Source organism: Terrapene carolina, unplaced genomic scaffold (genome assembly GCF_002925995.2).
Source record: "Terrapene carolina triunguis isolate 2854851 unplaced genomic scaffold, T_m_triunguis-2.0 Scaffold67, whole genome shotgun sequence".
NCBI lineage: Eukaryota > Metazoa > Chordata > Testudines > Emydidae > Terrapene > Terrapene triunguis.
In genome coordinates, this window is record NW_020664418.1 from 48,942,110 (window position 1) to 48,959,447 (window position 17,338).

The following is a 17,338-nucleotide window of genomic DNA, read 5'->3' on the forward strand; positions in this document are numbered from 1 at the left end:
CTGCAGCAATTGGCCCAGGGTCACACAGCAGGTCAGTGGGAGAGCCAGGAATAGAACCCAGATCTCCAGAATAGAACTGAGCAAATAACTGATTTTTAGGTTCAGTGGCCAAACTGAAAAAAAAAAATCACTTAGTTTCAAACCAAAACTATATATTTTTGGTTTTCCTCACCAAAATGAAAAACAGACAAACAAAAAAATTTATTCGGGTTGAATGAAAGATTTTGAATCTCGATTCAAACTGAGCTTTCATTTCAACAATGTTGAAATGAACCATTGTGACAATACTCAGGGTTTTTTCCAGCTGAAAGTATTTGCCAAATTCGACCCAAATTCACAAATAGTTTTAGTGTCCTGAAAAATACCTCTCTTCACAAATTTACTATTTACTGGAAAGATTTTGCCCAGCCCTACTGCCAAGTCCCTGCCCACCCTTCCCCACGGGACCAGGCATCTTCCCTAAACGACACCTGGAGCTCTAGTTTTCATTAGAAAAGTTCTATGGGGGACAAAAAACTATTATAACCAATTAAACCACTTTGTGACTGGTGACTGAGTGGCTTGAAAGACAAAAGGACGCCGGAAGAACTTGAAGGTACGGAGCTACTGTGGGAAAAGCTTACCACCGCCAAAACCGGAGTGACCCTCTGGCCCCACTGAAGTGAATAGGAAAAGAATGCAAAGATACTGCTCTCCCAGTGGGGACACGCTCCACTTAGGAAAGTGGAGATTTCAGTATAAGACCTGGGTGGGCATGGGCAAAGCTGTGTCACCAAGCGGGGCCACCAGTGAACACTGCATTGCAGGCCATACCATTCTCCTATAAACTACCTCACAGACAGGCCACTCTGGCCTCGCTAGGGCTTGGTCAGAACGTCATCACCAATACAGCAGCTCCCTGGGCTCTCACACTTGGAGACACATGAACTCCCTGCCAGTTAAATGACAGTCTTTAGGGCACACTTTTTAAGGTGCTCTTTTCATTGTGAGCTAAAGGGGATATCCCAGGCCACTGCAAAACCGGAGTCCACTGCGTGAACGTTAGTGGAGCTACTATCCAGGATGTTCCTTTTGCATCCCACGATGCAGTCCCTCGATGGGCCTGGCCCTGCAGTCTTTAGTCGAGTGAGCAATTCCCACCCACAGCAGCAGCAGTAGGCCAGTGAGGGTTGCAGCCGGGGACCCTGCCTTTGGCTCAGGGCACAGGTGTCGTCACTGCACTGTGGAGGCACTGAGCTCTCATCTCCCACTGAAGCCAGTGAGAATTGACATTCAGCTCAGACGACCTTTAGGATTCAATCCTGCACACTCCTGTGAGGTGCTGAGTGCCCCCAGCTCCCACTGAAGTGAGTGGGAGTTAAGCGCACTCAACACCTCTCAGGAGTCGTCCTCGTTTTTCAAGATTGAGCCCTCATTACTCTAAATCAGGGGTTCTCAAACTGGGGGTCAGGACCCCTCAAGGGGCCGTGAGGTTATTACATGGGGGGGTCGCGAGCTGTCAGCCTCCACCTCAAACCTCGCTTTGCCTCCAGCATTTATGATGGTGTTAAATATATGAAAAAAAAGTGTTTTTAATGTATAAGGGGGGTCGCACTCAGAGCTTGCTGTGTGAAAGGGGTCACCAGTACAAAAGTCCGAGAACCCCTGCTCTAAATCCCCCCCTGCTGGAATGCCTTTGTATTCTTCATAGGTTCTGATTCCACCCGCATCCCAGTAGTGTCTGAGCCCCTTCCAGTAGCGCATCAAGTGACATGGCTAACACTGGTCACATGTGGGTTATTCTCCCGGGGGGGAACTCTTTGTGCAGTGAAGAATATTGTTTCGGTAGGATTTCGGATGCTGCTCGGTATTTATTCTAGAGAAGGCAGGTGGAAAGCGTGTGCTTTGGACTCGGAGCAGAAAGTAGTAAGGTCTGGGACGGTGCTTACTTCCTGTAGCCATCATCCATTGTCCAACTCAGAGCTGTTCCATGGGACTATAAGATGCTACTGATCCCTGTTAAGTCCTATGCCAAGGGTGCGCAAACTTTTTGGCAGGGAGCCTACCTTAGCCCCGCTGCACCACGGGGCTGGCAATCCCGCAGGCCGGATTGAAAGCCCTGACGGGCTGGATCTGGCCCTCCGACCGTAGTTTGCCCTCCCCTGTCCTATGCCCTGGGCTACCCTGGGTCCTCCACTTCAGAAACTCTGTTAAATGCATAGCAAAAGACCTTTCCAGGATAAAATTGCTTCATCAAGATTCTTTCCAGGCTCCTCTCATATATAAATATTTAAAGGCAAAGATGTTTGATACGTAAATTGGGGAAAAAATTTGGATTAAAGTATAGACTTCTTTTAAGGCTGATGTGTTCTTAATACATTCAAGCAAGCAAAGTCATTCCTTTCACTCAGTCTGATATTTTGTGTTACGTTACCTACTCACACCTGAAAACCATTTACAAGAATTCTAAATTATTGCTCTGCTGCAGTCTGAACTTAGGTCTGTTATAAAAATCAAGCCAGACCAAGTATATTGGTTTCTCTTCTGTAGCATTTGGCAGTCTATCTCAGGCTCACATTTAATCTGGATGATTTTGTAGGAGAGGAATCTTTTATAGCCTTTTCACAACATATACTGTAAGCCCCTCTTTATTACCATATTATATGTTAAAGATAGGCCTGTACCAACATATTGGATCCAAACTCCCTTGAAGATAGGTCCCATCAGGACCTGGAACCAACTTTGTGCTGGACTGTAATTTCAATACACTAAAGCAAAACCCCACATACAAACACCCATGAGTTTTGTGAAGGGATTAAAACTCCAGCTCTGTACCCTATAGTGCAGACATACCAACCTCTAGCATACATAATGGAAAAAATCTGAAGTTGGGCAGGAAATCTTTGAGAAGAAATCCTCTTGTGGGATCTCTGGTATTTTTGGTGTTTGCCTGTGAGAATCCTTGCAGGATTCCCAGATGCCATGGTGATGGACATGGGATGAGAACCTAAACAGAATATGATAGGGCTTGACTTGGAGAGAGCTACTTCTAATCCTAGACAAAACAGGAAATTGCAAATGAAGAAAAAGCAAATGAAGACAGATGAATCCGCTTTCTTTATCCGGAAGAGAGTTTCAGGTACAGTTCTGGGTGAAGGTTTAGGACAAGTTTTGTTTTCTCTGAACTGTTTTGGGAACTCTGCTATCCCTGTGGAAATGTCGTAACTTGTGTGGCAGAAAGTGACCTTTAAAGAGACATCTCGGCAAGAAAACAGAGCTTTCAGCCACTAAGGTGCAGAGATGGGCCTCGCTCCGTCCTGACTCTGGGGAATCCAGCACCAGATCCCAACTCTAAGCTCAGCCCTTTCTCGGTAAGAGGCTGAATCAAAACCAGAGACTCACCAAAAAAATCAACTCTGAACATTGGGGAAGTTTGGACCCAAATCTAGAGCGGAATCTTGAGCTTTAGGTCCTCCTCATTGCCTAAGCCATGACCAGCAGGTAGCACCAGTAGGGGTAAGAGCTCCTTCCCATTCAGTCTACAGATTCTTTGCTGTAGCTACCAACAAGGTTGCCAATTAGTACCAAATGGGATGGTGCTCTGTGTGTTGTAGACACCTGTCTGCTGTGAACTGAACCGATACCCATCAAACCACCACTAGAGGGTTCCAACTTTCACTCCCTAAACTGGATTCAGTCCAAACAGGCTAGAGCCACCTCTACACCCACCTCCCTCCACCCACTTCTGATCAATGGCTATGGGGGAGGAAATCCCAAAAATCACAAAAACAGCAGTTGAGAGCAACAGACACTATGCTAAAGATCTCAGGTATCCAGCTCTCCCAGGGTCAGACCAAAAAGCCTAAGGCGGCATTCATCCGCAGACTGATTCAGAGGTGCTAAGCACCCACCACTCCAAGTCCGGCCCGTGGGAGCCGCAACTGCTCAGTCAGCGGCTTCGGGAGTGAGGCGAAAACTTGCTGCTACAGGTAACTCAAGCTGCCCTCATAAATATCAAAAGTTGCAGTCAAGAGACCTGGATGCTCAGCTGGTGTAAATTGGCCCAGTTCTGCTGACTACAATGGAATCATCCCGATTTATAGCAGGTGAGCCTCTGGACCTACATCTTCTAAAAATGTAATGCCTAACAAAGAGAATTTATAGACAAATGCTGGATGCTGCAATATAAAGCTACTTATAAATGACGAGGGCCACGTTTCACTCCCTTTCTTTTGATACCAATTAATTGTGGGTCTCTAGCCTTCATTTGTCATGCCCTCCCGTCCAACTCTCTCTCTCACTCTAATGGGAGTGACACGTGTCTAGGGAGCAATGAATTGGCCTCTGAACTGGCCCGGTCAAGCTTTCCCCACCGCTCCACTATTTTTCTAGGATTCATAGAAATGCAGTTGGATGTGGAGATCCTTGGCTAGGAGCTGAGATGACTGTGTCAATCCGAGACATTTTCCATTCTTTTAGACTTGTAAAACACTTGAAAATCGCTATAATCAAAGCCATACCCATTGCCCTTGAAGACCATTTATTTAAACCCTCTTGACTGTTCACCAAAGCATGTGGCAGCGGCTGCCTCGAAAGAGGATTTACAGGTGGATTGATTTTGGCATGTGAGCGCTCAGAGAGCGAAGCCTTGGAGGCTAACCTGGGGAAGTCACAAAGGAGAATTAAAGACACCGGAGGGGGCTTTCCAAGTGAAACATCTTTTCCAGGGATTCCAGATCCTTCAGGACTTGGTGCATTCCACAGCACTTTAGATCTACAGCTTTTCTTTATGGGAATTGGAATCCGGACAGTTTGGGAAGGTTGTTACATGGCATGGGTGAGTTGTGAAGGATGCTGGTGCTCCTCCTAAGGCAGACATGATTCCTGGGATGCTAATGCCACAAAAGCCACGTACATTAGCATGTCCTGTTAAAACACTGACTAATTGGGGCTTGAGCCACACAAGAAAAAAAAATGTCGAGGAAATAAAACAGAGGACTGGGTTCAAACTTGAAAAGCATGCAGCAAAATCAAGCAAGCACTGCTGCAATATAGCAGCTTAATCACACTGTGCGGATGCAACATGTTTAATTTCCTCTGCTTTAACTGTACTTCTTGGCCACTGCTGATGGCAGGTGCAAAATGTCTCTTTCTACGTGCTAGACTGAGCCCCCATTGCGGATGAAGCACAGCCGGTGGGGTAGAAGGAGCTGAGGGCAGAGATGCATGTGACAGAAGATCTGTCACAGAGAACTTTGAAAGGGAGAAGCAGACGGTTGAAATGTATATGGAAGAGGGGAAACCAGTTCAGAGATTTAGGCAAATGGGAGACCTGGTCAGAGCTGAGGGGAAGGGAAATTATCATGTGGAGGCATTTTCAACAAAAGCACTCAAAATATATAGGCAAATTCTTTGATCACGCGGTTACACTAAACGGTGCATCTTTGGCTTGGAGACAACGGGCCAGCATCACCCCTGCTCTAAATCTAGTGAAGATACTGGAGTCACACCAATGTCCGACACAGATTTCATTCATGTGTGCAAGTCTGCACGTGCGACTCAAACACTGCACAGCGACTGCAGTATCTCAGAGAGGTACATTGAGATTAAAATCAATCTTGCTACTAATTGGCAAAGGAAGGAGGCTGACTTCATCCATGTTGACACCCAGCTCCCGATGTGGCTAATCAATGCCTTATGGTGTTTGCACAGACGGCAGTCGGGTAGAATTCCTTGCATGATGGACATTTTAAAGCAAATACGTTTCCTTCCAGTTTCCTAGGTGTTTATTTTGGTTATGCTTCTAGTTGGAGTTTCCATGCCAGTTTGGATGATTCTGGAGAGGAGGTTTTGTATTTGCAGCAGGTTCCAGTGTAACTGGAAGTGATTAAGTTTCTCTTACTCGTTGTCTCTAGTTCAGTTATTAATCCCGTCAGTCCTATTTTTACTTAATATGGCAGCAACTGCAGGCACAAGGTAGACTCACAATATCCTGACTGATACATTTCTCTTCAAAGAATTTTTTTTGCAAATCACAGCAAAATATGCAGAAACAGGCCAAGATTTTTCTGACTGATTCAGGGCAGGAAAATCATCTTCAATCTTTTATATGAACAAACCTTATTCTATGGGTTGTTTTTTTCAGCACGGATATTTCTCCCGGGTACATTTTTTTCCAGTCCCATTCCATCCATTTTTCAGTGGCAGATGGAATTTATAGTTGGCTTGTTGAATTCTTTTTCCCTCTTCCCCAAACCAAAATGTCAAATCAATTTTCAAAGCAAAAAACAACAGGTTGCGTCAAATAAAGAATTCCAACAGAGGCAAGAAGTCAGGATAAACGAGCAGTTTTGGGATTCATCTAGCTCGGCCCTTTAGAATAGCTGCTAGCAAAACTCTATTTCCCCTGGACCGCAGTTTGACAGAGCTGCCCTGGGTGCCAAATCATACGTGTTACAATGGGATTATTGATATCGTCTTCCAGACCTTCAATGGGTATTCAATAAACTTCATTCTGCTCTTGCAGGGCCCAGATGAAATCTTTGCCGAATGCCAGATTAAATCCGTGCCACATGCCAGGAGAATTTGAAGTGTAAATTAATCTGCCCTGATCTAAAAAACAGGGTTCCCAAATGATTGGAGGTGCTTTTATTGTATTAACATCTTGCACACTTTCAAATTCAGCACCGGGGGGGGGGGTGTTTTGTTTTTGTTTTATGAGCGAATGCAGTGACTACACACTCACTTAAGCAATGATTTTCGTGGACACTTCAAGTGACACTCATGGGCCGCTCAGGAGGTCACTAGGAGCACGGAATAGGCGAGCCGTGCGATTCACTGCATAGCACTGTATCACAAGAAGCTGGTTGGAAGGTTTAGGATTATTCATCATTTAGGCTCAAGTCGCCCTGCCCGTGTCCTGCCCCAGAAGCTCATTTGGGAACTGGGCAGTAGCCGAGGGGCAAAGAGACAGGGATCCTCTCAGACGGAGGAGCTCAGGCAGCGCTGGACCAGACGAGCCACAACAAGCAGATGGCCTCAGGGGCGATAGTACTGCCCACCTCCAAATCAGCAGTCAGACCCCCCCAGAATCATGGGATTGGCCCCACAACCAGGAGGTTGTTTTTAAAAAAAAGATGATAGGGTGTGGTTTGCTCGGTCATGTGAGATACACCAGCTCCCCCACTTTTACTCCAAGTCAGGCGAGTCCGGCCCTGCTGCAGGAGCTCTCCCGGGTTGATGATGTGGAGCTTCCCGCATCCCCCGAAGTCCCAACATCCCAATTCATTCTGCATCCCCCTCCCCCCTGCCCAGCAATTAATTATACACCTTCCCAGCCCACTCCTCAGTTCTGCCCCTCGGCTTCCCCTGCAGCTCTGCGCCTCCCCTCTCCCAGGCCTGGTGGGGGGAGCAGCTGCTGCAGGGTCCTTTTCTCCCCCTTCCCGGGCTTGGGAGCAGCTCCCTGGGTTCATCACCCCTGCCCCATCCCCACGCCTGGTGTTGCAGGGAGGGGAGGAAAGAGTAGACTGACCCACTGGTCCTAGACCGATAACATTTTAAGTGTCTACATTACAAGTTTTTGTAAGGATTAATTAGTAGACCTGTCCGAATTTTCTGTATTCAATTCTGACATCTTTCATCAAAATTTTAAATATCAGTGAGAAAAAAACAAAACTTTGCAATTTCAATAAAAAATGCTGCATTTCAAAATTTCAACCCAAAAGGAAATGTTTACAAAAACGTACATTTTCCTAGTTTTTGACCAACTCTATTAATGCTTGCAAATGAGAAGTTTGACACTAGTGCTAATTATTATCCAGAGCTATTTGACAAAGAGTAATCAACCTGTTCTAATGATTGTTGATTAGAACAACCCATCATAGAAATTGTGCAGAAACGCTGTCTCTCTCCCAAAGAAACAGAGCTCACCAGAGCATTAGAATAATAGTTTTCCAACCTTCTCACAATAAAGTGTTTCTTTATTGAGAAATAAAACACACTTTATCCATGTGGCTAGAGAAAGAACATTAGTGTAGTGCCTTGAGACAGTTAAAGACAGCTGCAGTGACCTAGAAGACAAAACACTGCAGACAGCATTAGTAGTAACCAGCCTATTTATCCACATTGATGGCATCTTCAGGGTGAAATTTGCTCTTATGCAAAGGGGCGTTTTTAGGAGTATTTCTAGATTAATACTCCAAGCCCAGACCTAGCTGATTGTATCAATTTAATACACTATTTAAGTCATATGGCCAGAATGACTTTTGCAGTCACCTGAGTGTTCTCACTCTCTGCTCAAAGTGCTACCCATATGCCAATGGCAAATTTGAAGCAGATTTTGTTATGTCTAATTGAAATGCCAAATACACAGAACCTCAGATCTTTCTGATGCTTACCAGTATCAGTGCTGTGAATAAAAATCTAAGTAAAGAAATGGCAGCAGATCCCAAAGGACCTGCACTGTAATAAGGAGTTTGGGGCAAACTCTAATTTTCACTGTGCTGACATTTTTTGTTGCAACTTCCTTTCCATATATCATTGAACCACAAGTCAGAAACAGCCGGTTGGCAAAAGCCCATCACCAGTTGCATGGGACCCATCTCCTCCATCTGGATGCGATTTGCCTCACTACTGAAATTTGGAAGTTTATAAAAGGACTTTACACTCACAATCTACGACATCACACCAGTTAAAAAAAGGGCATGGTTGTATGAAAGGCAAAGGAACGCTGTTGGCTTGAGATCTGTTGATACTTTGGAGCTCCATTCACCTTTCTTCTGGCCCCCTGACGACGCCCATGAATGATTTATTCCTGACAGTGACCTTCATTACTAGAGCTACTAGTAGCAGCCGGGATCACATCATCTTGAGTGAACTAATGCCTCCTCCTGCACAAGAGACTAGCTCCCATCATGAACAATCCTTGCACGTCAGGTGTATGCTTCAGTCCATCTTTATTCAGCAAAGCATGTTTTACTTTACATACATGCTTAAATGCCAGTGAATTCAGCACATACTTGAAAATGTAAGCAAGTGCTTAGAGCCGAGATTTTTAAAGGTATTTAGGCATTGCTGCTCATTAACTGCCTAAGTCACTTTTGAAAATGAGACTTAGGCATTGCAATGCAAAATGCAGCAATACCTAAATGTATTTACAAATCTGGGCCTAAGTGGTTTGCTGTATCAGGGTCTTATTTGAAAGTCCTTTGCCAGGGATTTAGAAAAATATTTTTACAACACCTAATATTTGAGCCCCCCCCCAAAACTGCAGAGTTTTTCCATTTAAATCTGGATTTCATATTGAATCGGGATTCAAGAAAACACACTATGGAGCAATTCTCCCTACAAGTGGCACCATTTATATTTGATTATTCGAATGGATTTTTCCAATGAGTGGCTAAAAGAAGAGTCTATTTTCTTCGTATTACACTGACGGATAAACAAAGAGGCTGCCTAGGCAAACAAGCCACGTCTCGATACCAAGGATTTCATTCCAGGACGGAGCCTTGACAACTTCCTCTTGTTCTGCAAGAAACAGTAAAAACATGTGCAAAGCTTTGTGGCATCCTGAGGGCTTGGCTCACGGGCACCGAGGACGTTGCTTGCAGGGCATGGTAGATTTAAGAGACTAAAGTGTGAACTTCTGGTCAGGATGAATTTTGCAGCAGTGCTGGCAGCATTACCCAGAACACGATACATTGCTGATATGTTGACTGCTGGGGGAAAAGGACAGTTGGGAAAAAACAACTTTGCAAATAGCTGTGTATGGTGAGGAGTGGGTGGTTTTCTGAATCCAAGCCTGCACCATCCATTTCTCTTCCTGTCCCATCAGTGAGAATACCAGGATTGCAAACAAGCAATGTTCTGTTCAGAGAGGCAAGGATTTTTTGGGTAGAATTCCTAGACAGGGTGAAGGGGCAGAAGCCATGCAGAGGGCTCTACACTAAAGACCAAGGTAAATAGTATGGTGTAATATTCCCAAGTGGTAAGGCACACCATGAATGGCACAAAGAAGCAGGTACAAATACAGACCCTGGCCTGGAAGGTATTGAGTTAGCTGGATTTTCAAAGGTGTTGAGTAGCCAGAGCTCCTGTGTGATTCAGGGGCAGGTGCAAGTGCTCATGGGAGCTCGGCCCGTTTTGAAAACGAGGGCTTTATTATTTAGAGCTACCCGGGAGCACATAGCTTAGAAGTGGGGACAGCCAACTAGCTTCTGCTATAAATACATCACCAATGAAAACAGCCGAGAAGTAGCTGCTTTCCTACAGGACAGTGAATAAAAGACTACAGGCAGGTGTGTTAAAAAAAGGAACCTCCAGCTATTTAGCCCTCAGTCGCCACATGCTTTGCGTGTGGACTCGGGACCCCTTTCAGGAAAGCAGCTCTCTACAGACAAGCTTGCCACGAATGGAGTTTCACCATATCCCACTGGTCACGTGGGCTGGCCCTTTAGGAGATTTGGGATCAGCCTTTTCCTCGGGTCACAGTTGATGGGTTTGGGCTGAGTAACTAGGCATCATGAGATGGTAGCCTAGGAGGCATTCCGGGTCTAAGAAAGGCCATGGAGAGGGATCTCCAGAGATGCCCAGAGTTTGGGGTGAACCCAGTGGACAAATCAGGAAGCTGAGACAGATCATGGGGGCCTGAAGCCCCAGGACAAGGGTAAGTGAGGCAAGACCTCAGCTGAGAGGCTCTTAGAGGATGCTCAGGTCAGAGAGGAAGGAGCAAAACTCATTGGAAATGTCAGGCAGCAGAACCCGGCTGGGGGGGAGAGGGGGGGAGAAGAGTGTTTGATCCACAAAGGGCTGAAGAAACTGTGGAGAGGGAGAAAGCCCTGTTTCGATTTAACTTGCCATTTGAACTGTGGTGCTGTAATAATAAACCAGATCCTCAAGAGCAGACATTATTGGGTTTGCATGAGTGCCAGGGTACTGTTATTGGGCAACTCAAGAAAGGGAAACTGAGGCAGTGACAGGGTCTGATGCAAGACTGGGTAACACCCTGTTACACCAATTCACTGTAAAGGGGGTTGCAGTGCATTATAATTAGAGCCATCAAATCCACAGAACCCTGCAGAGAGCTTGGGGTCTGTCTTGGGCCAGTCTCTGATTACAACAGGCAGCGTCCTCCCAGTACCAGACAGGTATTTATTTGCACAGCTGTCCAGCCTTCTGGGTCACCTATGATTTAAAGGAAATGGAAACATGTAAAGGGAACTCAACTCTCCCTAGTACAAAAGCCAGTTTCTATCCCTTCCACCAGAGGATTTCTTGATTTTGACATTTGGTTCTGATTGGGAACAAACCCCAAGATTTTCAGCATTTTCCCTGAAATGGAGCTATCGTCTCTGCCCAGCTCTGCGGGGATCGCTGGCATTGGGGCAGGCTGCTTGGGGGGCTGCAGATGCTGGAAGCCCTGGATGCTCAGGCAGCCAAAGAGACACCAGCCTGGGCTTGCAGGGTCTTGGCTCCCAGGTGAGTGGTTGAGGAGCTGGGAGCCTGGAAGCCCAGGTTCCCCAGAAAGCTGGGCGGCAGAGCAGCCTGAAGCCAGCCAGGCAGGATTCCATCGGACGCCTGTGCAGCTTCTGGTGGCATTTCATCCAAATCAACATGGTCGTTTTGATTTCGATTAATCAGCAAATTCCGACAAAATGTTTTGTTGACATTTTCCCAACGAGATCCGGTGTCGGTGAAATTTGGGGAGTGCTCCAAAGCCTTCTCTTGCTGACCTTTCCCCAATCCTTAGGCCGGCCCTGTACGTATCCATGTGGTCATGCTGAACAGGAACCAGGTTTCTGGGTCAGCCCCCAAAATGCTAACGCTCCAATAACTGATCTGAACAGCAGCGAGCAAATAATCTGCATGTAAGACACCACTGTGGAAGGTTTGGGCACATAACTTTGGCATTTCACGTGTATGCACAGACACACTGTGTACACAACATTGTACACAACACAGTGTACATCTTTGATTATGTATAGGGCTTCTGATTCTTGGTTTTAAACAAATACACACCAATACAGCATACCTAGAGTTTAAAAAGAAAAGTGAAACTGGTGCTTATCCAATACAACTCTGGAAAAACATCAGAAACCGTTACTCGTATTTACAGGCTTGTCTACACAGAGCAATAATGTGGACCCTGGGGATGGTATTTTTAAAGCGCATTTAGGTGTTGCGCATTAATTGGTCCATGTACCCTGCTGCTGTGCACTAAAGGTTCCCTAGTGCACTTTAAACATAGTTCTGTTTGAAACAGTGCTATGTGAAAGTGCACAAGGGAACATTACAAAGAGATAGACTGTTGTAACAAGTAAAGAGCAATCTACTATCATGTGTAAGGTAAGAGAAAGCCCAGAAAATCCTGATTTTTGGATAAAAACTAAAAAATTACTAAAAATAACCCCCCCAAATGAAATTAATAATCCCTGAAAAATAGAAGCCCTAATTGTGTAGAACTGTCAGCTGCATCCTAAAGTGGATTCACGTCTGACTTGCACCGCTGTAAAAGAATAGCGCCGCTCAGGTGAGGCTAACAAATCTAGGATGGAGCAGGAGGGGAGAACATAGGGACTAGAAATCAGACCTTAGACACGGAGCTCATTGGCAAAGGTACAATCTTTCCAGAGCATTTGGGAGGCCCTAGTGGGTGCATACATAAGACCACATAGTTATAGGCCAGCTCGGTGCACCACTTGAGTATGCTGAATTGGTCAAGTGTTCTTAAATAAATAGATCACATTAATTCAGGTCAGCTCCACCCCAGGCTGACCATGGTTACCTGGCTGCTGTGGTGTAGGTGTCGCCCCAGTGGTGGGGCTTCACAGGTGGTGTTTGGAGGAGGCGAGGGTAGCAGCCTGATTGGTCAGTTTGAGGACAGTGTCTGCTCCCTGCATGAGGCGTGGCCTGGGGAAAGCGGGTGCTGGTTTCTGGCATTACTGGTGGGGCAGAGGAACAACTCCAGAGCCACAAACCTGCGTAAGAAGGAAAGGGCAGAGTTATGCAGGGCCCTGAAGATGGTGCCATGGAGCTTGAACTTGTCGTCGCATAGAAGGGGGAGCAGTGGAGGGTTCAAAGAGGAACTGGGCTGTGCAGACTGCCCAGCTAGGGAGATGCTCTTGGCTTGTAAGTTTTGAGAAAGATCCAGTGGCCTGAGCAGAAGACAGGCTAGAACGCCTCCATTCTAATCCTGGTGCCGATGCTAGCTCCTTCTGTCCCCTTGGCACCTCTCTGCCTCGGTTTCCCCATCTGTAAAACATGGCTCAGATTTCTCACCCCACAGCAGTGTCGGGAGATGAAAAGCGCCAAGGATGAGACTGGGAGTCTACTCCAATGTGCTACCTTAAAGCAGACGGCTCTCAGCAGGACCCTCCCCTGGCCGTTCATTGCTGTGGCACAGAGACACGTTGGACAGAGTCGGTGCAGACCCACCGATTCTCGCCAACTCTCAGCACACCGCAGCCTCTGAGAAAGTCACCCTACGTGCTGATAACTTCTACAATACTAGAATTGAAAACCAGATAGATATTCACAGCAACAAACAGTGACAGCAACAAGAGAGTAATGATCATTGTAAGAAAGGGGAAGAACAGGTCCCTGCTGCACTCCGCTGGCGGTGCGCTAGGCTTGCCACACATGCTCGTACAGCAAACTACACACTTAGAGTGGAGTGCGCTTACACAAGCACTCAGCAACGTCCTTTCAGCTGTGAACGTCTGTGCACGTGCCAGCCTTATGCTAATGGCTGGGCCTTATGCTAATGTGCTGGGAGTGGAGATTTCCCAGCGCTAGCCACAGATGCACTTTGGGGACTGCGCCCATCCCACAGTCCTTCCTCATGTGATGGACTCAGGCAGAGAAGCAGGGCGTGAAGTGAATTCGAGTCTGACACATTGATTTATGCTTACTGCTGCGCTGGCACAAGCATCTGGAGCATCTTGATGTGATTACAAAAAAGTGTTTTGAATCAAAACAAAGAGGATCTCAGAAAACGAATGTCTCATGTCCCTCCTTCATGGAGAGCAGTTCACGCCAAACAAAGAGCAGGGAAATTTCCTTTGCTATTTGCACATGTATGTTTTAGAGGAAGAGTAAGTCCCCCTCAGGTAAGAGCCAGGAGTACGGGATGCAGCTTCTTTGACTCAAGCTTTGTCCTTTTTAGCAACAAGGATTTTGTTTTCGGTGCATGGCATCATTCACCTTCCACTGAAAGTCCATAGGAGTTGGGCACCTGGCTCCCATTTGGGCCTTTGAAAAAATCTCCCTGCTAGGTCTCTGTAGAGGCACCTGAGGCTCACTGGAGGCAGCATGTCACAGGGAAGGGGCCCACATCATGCTCTTGGGGAGCCTTTACTTTTATTCATTCTCACTTTGTCGCTTCCCTCAATCTACAGTAGAATTAACCCAGGCTGAAGGTACATGGGTGTCTTTTGTGTCGGGATAAGCGTAAGAGTCTTGACTTGCAATGCCGTGTCAGGGCCCACATGGGAGATCTGTCTTCACTCCGGCTCTTACCTGGGCGTTGTCCCCAACCCTCTTCCCGTCCACACACAAAAACCCTCTCACTGAGTTTAGTGCATCTTTCATCCTGGGCTAGCTGGCACAGCTGGGGATACAGGCCAGCGCCTGGGTGGTGCTTTCCCACAGGCTCACTTTAGCCTGGATCCTCACTGCAAACTCCTTGAATGCTGACAGTAACATGGCTGCTGGCACCTGGGCTAGGCCAAGCCGGGTGCTCAGACTTGGGTTCCAATCACCTGCGGTAACTCAGCAGTATGAAGACAAACCCAAAGAGGTCACCAGCAGTGACAGGGCTTGTGCTGTAGGCCTCGTTTCATGCTGGGTACCTCCAACTAACAGCGCTTTTAATTGTAGCCACAGAGGATTTTTTAAAAAAATATCCTAATTAATTGCATTCCTCCGCCCCCTCCCCCAAGCCCCCTCTCCCCCCCACTCCCATCAGCAGCTCCTTTTCTTTCCTACGTTCAAGGTCCTGGCTGACTTTGATCACAGACAGTCCAGTTATTTGAAAGCCAGTGTTATTCCCTCTCAAGCCAGCAGTTCCAATGGGGCTGCCAGTGCAGCAAACCTCTCCTGGGTCTGGATCCCGTCATGGCAACGTGCTGTGTGAACCACCACCTTTGTGCAGCACTGCTTTCCACACCACTGTTCCAGCACCCGCAGGAACATCGGCGTCAGAGCTATGGTATCCCCTCCCATCCAGCTACTGCCTGATCTTAATCCAGAGACGATGATGATTCTAGTTTGATCAACCTCTGGTACAAACAAAATTCACTCATCTCTTCTTGCTCCTTCACTGAAGTCAGGTCACTTTCCAACCTTGTCTGTTTCTCTCACTCAATCTCCCTGTACAGAGATAAGCAAATTGCATACTGGCCCCACAGCCAACATCTGTCTCAGACTTTCTATCTTCTCTTGGGGCTTCACAAATTGCTACGAGAGATCTGGAGGAGTCATGAGTTTACCTCCCTATTGATCATTAGCTACCCAAGCCTGAGAGACAATTAACCACGTCAGTGAACATGGTGGCCAAATCCTGCTTTGTGCTATGTGAGTGATATGGGGTCAGGAGGTAAGAAAGAGCCTCTCTGGACAAAGCTCAGTTAACCGGGGGGGGAGGGGGTATGCTACATAATGCTCAAGATTTAGGGCCTACTACTCAGAGGTGCTGAGTAGTGTTGTGACAATTGGGCCTAGAATTTTTGCCTGCTTGGGAACGGAGGATTAAAAGTAGGTCAACGTTGTTTTCAAAAATGAATGTTACAAATATGTGCAAGAGAACCAGACAGACAAATTGAATTAGTCCAAACAAAAAGACCTAACTGATACGGCTCAAAGGACTGGGCTGAGGTTGGACTGAATAAATAAGAAAATGTGGGAACGAAGTTACCTGGGCCAAGTTTGGCTTTATGGCAGTGGGTTTAATTAGTGAATTAAATAGTGAGAAGATGAAGTAGGCCAGTCACTTTCCACCTCATCCCCTTTGTTGGGGTTCTTGAAAGGAGACTTTGAAGAACTCCCATCTTATCTTCCCGCATCCCGGGACAGAGGAAGCAGACCACACTGAAGGATTTTCTTCCTGAGAGGAGGGCCAGCAGGTCTTGCTCTTGTTTATTCCTCACCTTTATACACCAGTCACCAGCTCAACCCTCACAATTCAACATTTTAGAGAAATGTAGCAACTTCAAAGAGGGCAGAATATTTTCCAGAGCAGAAGAATGCGCCAAGATTTCTGTGGTGAAAAAGCAAAACAATAGAAGTATGGTTTTTATTTTTTTTGCTCCAGTGCAGAGATTCACTGAGCTACCTGGAAATAACCCAAGTGGCTAGAAGATTGGAGTTCTGTCTGAGGAGAACATAAGAACGACCATACTGGGTCAGACCAATGGTCCATCTAGCCCAGTATCTTGTCTCCTGACAGTAGCTAGTGCCACGGAACAGGGCAATTACTGAGTGAGCATTACCGTCTTCCAGTCACAGCATCTAGCAGTCAAAGGCTTTGCCATCTTGGCTAATAGTCATTGATGGACCTATCCTCCAGGAATTTATCTAGTTCTTTTTTTGAACCCAGTAGGAATTTCATGAGAGGTGTCTGGGAAATAAAACACTCGCGGCCCTGGCACACCACCAGCCCTCCTTTCACCACCTGATGCCGTGAAGAGAGTTAAACTAAAATGTTCTAAGCACCAAACTCTGCCTGAGCGAGTGCTGGAGCAGTAACTGGTGCTTCTAGCCTAGCAAACCTGTACCTTTAGCAAACTCAATTTTTAATATTTTCATAATTTTAATGGATATCAATGTTTATTTTTAAACATTTTTTCAATTTTAAATTTTCACAGCTTTGGGAAATTGGGAGGAACAGACAATTTAATGACAGCAGGCACTGAGAATAAAAAAATTAAAAGCTTTGTAACCATTAATATACAAATCGTCGACATCAACTGTCAAAATATACAACGTAATTAGCCTTAAATCAACTCTATGTTCTCAAGCAGCATTTTTCCTACTTTGCCTGTCTGCACATTCCGATGACTACTGAGGGAAATATTTGTGATTGGTTTGTCTGTGTACGGTAAAAACCCAACATCTACTGCTAAACATCGAATCTTTCCAAGGGTAACTAGCCGTAGCATTGCTATTTTGGAGTGCAGTGTTGACAAGGGTGTTTTCATTCAGTGCATTAGTAACCTGGAACTAGGAGGTTACCTGTACTGTGGGCTGTGTATTTCCATGCAACTGGAGGCTTCACAGGAGCAACTGGAAATGATTCCGTGGATTTTAAGGCCAGAAGGGACCATTAGGATCATTCAGTCCAACTTCCTAATACCCAGGCTAGTCA